General features: G+C 43.1%; 1 protein-coding gene across 1 annotated transcript in view; it reads left to right on the top strand.

The window, feature by feature from the left end:
- The first annotated feature begins 893 nt into the window (after positions 1–893).
- LOC116376351 (wiskott-Aldrich syndrome protein family member 3-like) overlaps positions 894–5585 on the top strand; it is a 33139-nt gene continuing 28447 nt past the window's right edge. Inside the window, exon 1 of the mRNA XM_031836329.1 lies at positions 894–1000. The gene's annotated coding sequence lies outside the window, so the exon portion shown is untranslated. The remainder of the gene's footprint in view (positions 1001–5585) is intronic.

Here is a 5585-nt window from a genome sequence, read left to right as displayed (position 1 = left end):
TTGGGGTCTCTCTCTGTCTTGCTGTCTCTTTGTGTGTCTCTTTGTGTGTGTCTGTCTGTCTTGCTGTCTCTTTGTGTGTGTCTGTCTGTCTCTCTCTGTCTTGCTGTCTCTTTGTGTGTCTCTTTGTGTGTGTCTGTCTGTCTCTCTCTGTCTCTCTCTCTGTCTTGCTGTCTCTTTGTGTGTCTCTTTGTGTCTGTCTGTCTCTCTCTGTCTCTGTGAGTGCTTTTTTCCCAGGTTATGTTCTCTTCCAGGAATAGAAGAGTGTCTTCAATAATGGAACAATCCCAGTTCGTCCTCCTTTTTATTTCTTTCATTTTTGAATCTCTAAGATCTGTCATTACTGGTTCTCTGCCCTCTGTCTCTCCCTCTAGATCTCTTCTGGTCTTTCTCTCTCTCACACACTTACACAGAAGATGAGGTTGCCCTCTCCCAAAATATAGTCTGCCCCCATTGCCTAGTTCAAAGCTTGTGCATCCCTAAAGCAAGCAGTCATCCCAGTCAGTTACTAAAGCTGCTAGAATGGAATCAGTCCAGCTCTATCATTAAACCCACCACTGCTACGTGTCAATTGCGCCCAAAAAACTCTCTCAAAAGATGCCCCAGTTATAAGACCATTTTAAACTGTAGGCCAAATCCTCCATCCCCCAAAATGTGTTTCTTTTAAGCCTTTAACGTTAACACGCCATGGGGACTGGATTGCATAAAATGGTAAACCCGCTGTAGCCTCCCCTACACACCCTAAGAACCCGCCCTATCCATGCCCGACAGGGAACCTCGATGTCACTCATGCCTTTCAAGGGCTGCGATTTGACAATAGGAACACCCACTACTTATTAAATCCTTGCTGAATGCTGATTGGCGGAGGCTGACGGCGTATCCCGCCCCCCGCGTTGGATTGTTTAGAGTGGCCAGACCGCCAGGGACACAGATGGCAGCGCGAACAGGAGGAGTATCTAACGGGACATGCTGCCAGATTAATCTATTACATTTCTGACTGCTGGTGAGGGTATTTACTATGCTTTTATAACTCATAAGATTCGGAATATTTCTTGCCAAACTGTTTATATTTACCCCTAATTTAATGTTGTTTTTTTATATACATATGTATGTGTGTGTGGAATTGCGTTAATCCAAATGGTCGAACCACTGACTGGACATAGCGGCCGGCCACCACTAGTGGACACTCAATAGATTATAATGATGAAGCACAAGGGCTTTACGAGTTCTGTGTCCAAGGCCCGATTCTTTAATTAAAAGTATAGCCTATTTTTGCACACTCCATTTGGCCACTGCATGGCTTGGAACCGGTTGATTTATTGTTTACTGGAACGGACTAAATGCATTTGTGTTGGAACTAAGTTGGGTTATAATATTGTTGCTATCGATGCAGGCTGGGAAATAGAATCGTTAAACAGATGTAGGTCAACCAACCCATCAGTAACGGGACTAGACACTGAGGAACTTTGATTGATCGCGCTTGCCATCAGTGTTGTGTCTGCGTGTGTAGAATAGGCTGTGTTGTGTTTGTGCACTGCCTGCAGCCCGCGCACAGGCGGCATGTTTTGTTGCTCACCCACTCTACTTAAAGCAAGATGGATTAACTACAATTGTTCTATTAATATGTGCAATGGGCTACATTATTCTGTGAATGTAGGGCAGTGACATGTCAATTATTATAAGGGTCACGGGCTATAATTAATATAGCCTGTATATTTATTAATATAACTGTCTATCCGGGCGAATAGGCATGGTGTAGAGATCATGCATGATCTAGCAATGTCAGAGTTTTAGCGTAATTTGTAGGGCAATGTGTAACCTGACGTAATTGATCTTGCAATATTGATGACCCCACCACGAGCTCTTGCGCCAAAAGGCTGTACTTGACTCATAAATTGATAATGTTGCCCTGCTCTGGAATTTCGGCATCCATAGTAAAAGCTGTGTGTGGGCGTAGAGGGTCTTTAGGGAGACACATGAACTACATCCTGGTGGCAGCAGTCAGGATGCCTCTAGTGAAGTTCAAAGGCTCTCAGCTCTCGAGATGGCAAATGTGCTGCTAATCGTCTGAGAGGCTATAGTGGATTTGTGTGCCTGACACAGAAAAGGACTTTAACTCTGTCATTAAAGTTATTAGTTTGTCAGAGTAGCCTGTATGCCTGGCGGCGCTATTCCTGTGTGTTTGTATTAGGGCATTACCCTTTCTTTGACTACGTGCAGTTTCTCTCTCGCTCTCTGTCTCTCTCTCTCTCTCTGTCTCTCTCTCTGTCTCTCTCTCTCTCTCTCTCTCTGTCTCTCTCTCTCTCTGTGTGTGTCTCTCTCTCTCTCTGTCTCTCTCTGTCTCTCTCTCTGTCTCTCTCTCTGTCTCTCTCTCTCTCTGTCTCTCTCTCTGTCTCTCTCTCTGTCTCTCTCTCTGTCTCTCTCTCTGTCTCTCTCTCTCTGTCTCTCTCTCTGTCTCTCTCTCTGTCTCTCTCTCTCTGTCTCTCTCTGTCTCTCTCTCTGTCTCTCTGTCTCTCTCTCTGTCTCTCTCTCTGTCTCTCTGTCTCTCTCTCTGTCTCTCTCTGTCTCTCTCTCTGTCTCTCTCTCTGTCTCTCTCTCTGTCTCTCTCTCTGTCTCTCTCTCTGTCTCTCTCTCTGTCTCTCTCTGTCTCTCTCTGTCTCTCTGTCTCTCTCTCTCTCTGTCTCTCTCTGTCTCTCTCTGTCTCTCTCTGTCTCTCTCTCTCTCTGTCTCTCTCTCTCTCTGTCTCTCTCTCTGTCTCTCTCAATTCAATTCAATTCAATTCAAGGGCTTTATTGGCATGGGAAACATGTGTTAACATTGCCAAAGCAAGTGAGGTAGACAACATACAAAGTGAATATATAAAGTGCAAAACAACAAAAATGAACAGTAAACATTACACATACAGAAGTTTCAAAACAGTAAAGACATTACAAATGTCATATTATATATATATATATATACAGTGTTCTAACAATGTACAAATGGCTAAAGGACACAAGATAAAATAATAAGCATAAATATGGGTTGTATTTACAATGGTGTTTGTTCTTCACTGGTTGCCCTTTTATCGTGGCAACAGGTCACAAATCTTGCTGCTGTGATGGCACACTGTGGAATTTCACCCAGTAGATATGGGAGTTTTTCAAAATTGGATTTGTTTTCGAATTCTTTGTGGATCTGTGTAATCTGAGGGAAATATGTCTCTCTAATATGGTCATACATTGGGCAGGAGGTTAGGAAGTGCAGCTCAGTTTCCACCTCATTTTGTGGGCAGTGAGCACATAGCCTGTCTTCTCTTGAGAGCCAAGTCTGCCTACGGCGGCCTTTCTCAATAGCAAGGCTATGCTCACTGAGTCTGTACATAGTCAAGGCTTTCCTTAATTTTGGGTCAGTCACAGTGGTCAGGTATTCTGCCGCTGTGTACTCTCTGTGTAGGGCCAAATAGCATTCTAGTTTGCTCTGTTTTTTTGTTAATTCTTTCCAATGTGTTAAGTAGTTATCTTTTTGTTTTCTCATGATTTGGTTGGGTCTAATTGTGCTGCTGTCCTGGGGCTCTGTAGTGGGTGTTTGTGTTTGTGAACAGAGCCCCAGGACCAGCTTGCTTAGGGGACTCTTCTCCAGGTTCATCTCTCTGTAGGTGATGGCTTTGTTATGGAAGGTTTGTGAATCGCTTCCTTTTAGGTGGTTGTAGAATTTAACAGCTCTTTTCTGGATTTTGATAATTAGTGGGTATCGGCCTAATTCTGCTCTGCATGCATTATTTGGTGTTCTACGTTGTACACGGAGGATATTTTTGCAGAATTCTGCGTGCAGAGTCTCAATTTGGTGTTTGTCCCATTTTGTGAAGTCTTGGTTGGTGAGCGGACCCCAGACCTCACAACCATAAAGGGCAATGGGCTCTATGACTGATTCAAGTATTTTTAGCCAGATCCTAATTGGTATGTTGAAATTTATGTTTCTTTTGATGGCATAGAATGCCCTTCTTGCCTTGTCTCTCAGATCGTTCACAGCTTTGTGGAAGTTACCTGTGGTGCTGATGTTTAGGCCAAGGTATGTATAGTTTTTTGTGTGCTCTAGGGCAACAGTGTCTAGATGGAATTTGTATTTGTGGTCCTGGTGACTGGACCTTTTTTGGAACACCATTATTTTGGTCTTACTGAGATTTACTGTCAGGGCCCAGGTCTGACAGAATCTGTGCATAAGATCTAGGTGCTGCTGTAGGCCCTCCTTGGTTGGTGACAGAAGCACCAGATCATCTCTCTCTCTCTGTCTCTCTCTCTCTGTCTCTCTCTCTGTCTCTCTCTCTCTCTGTCTCTCTCTCAATTCAATTCAATTCAATTCAAGGGCTTTATTGGCATGGGAAACGTGTTAACATTGCCAAAGCAAGTGAGGTAGACAACATACAAAGTGAATATATAAAGTGAAAAACAACAAAAATTAACAGTAAACATTACACATACAGAAGTTTCATAACAGTAAAGACATTACAAATGTCATATTATATATATATACAGTGTTCTAACAATGTACAAATGGCTAAAGGACACAAGATAAAATAAATAAGCATAAATATGGGTTGTATTTACAATGGTGTTTGTTCTTCACTGGTTGCCCTTTTCTCGTGGCAACAGGTCACAAATCTTGCTGCTGTGATGGCACACTGTGGAATTTCACCCAGTAGATATGGGAGTTTTTCAAAATTGGATTTGTTTTCGAATTCTTTGTGGATCTGTGTAATCTGAGGGAAATATGTCTCTCTAATATGGTCATACATTGGGCAGGAGGTTAGGAAGTGCAGCTCAGTTTCCACCTCATTTTGTGGGCAGTGAGCACATAGCCTGTCTTCTCTTGAGAGCCATGTCTGCCTACGGCGGACTTTCTCAATAGCAAGGCTATGCTCACTGAGTCTGTACATAGTCAAGGCTTTCCTTAATTTTGGGTCAGTCACAGTGGTCAGGTATTCTGCCGCTGTGTACTCTCTGTGTAGGGCCAAATAGCATTCTAGTTTGCTCTGTTTTTTTGTTAATTCTTTCCAATGTGTTAAGTAGTTATCTTTTTGTTTTCTCATGATTTGGTTGGGTCTAATTGTGCTGCTGTCCTGGGGCTCTGTAGTGTGTGTTTGTGTTTGTGAACAGAGCCCCAGGACCAGCTTGCTTAGGGGACTCTTCTCCAGGTTCATCTCTCTGTAGGTGATGGCTTTGTTATGGAAGGTTTGTGAATCGCTTCCTTTTAGGTGGTTGTAGAATTTAACAGCTCTTTTCTGGATTTTGATAATTAGTGGGTATCGGCCTAATTCTGCTCTGCATGCATTATTTGGTGTTCTACGTTGTACACGGAGGATATTTTTGCAGAATTCTGCGTGCAGAGTCTCAATTTGGTGTTTGTCCCATTTTGTGAAGTCTTGGTTGGTGAGCGGACCCCAGACCTCACAACCATAAAGGGCAATGGGCTCTATGACTGATTCAAGTATTTTAGCCAAATCCTAATTGGTATGTTGAAATGTATGTTTCTTTTGATGGCATAGAATGCCCTTCTTGCCTTGTCTCTCAGATCGTTCACAGCTTTGTGGAAGTTACCTGTCTGTTACC

The sequence above is a fragment of the Oncorhynchus kisutch genome, linkage group LG11, assembly GCF_002021735.2.
Source record: "Oncorhynchus kisutch isolate 150728-3 linkage group LG11, Okis_V2, whole genome shotgun sequence".
In the NCBI taxonomy this organism is placed as follows: Eukaryota; Metazoa; Chordata; class Actinopteri; order Salmoniformes; family Salmonidae; genus Oncorhynchus; species Oncorhynchus kisutch.
This window is presented reverse-complemented; position numbering and strand designations above follow the sequence as displayed.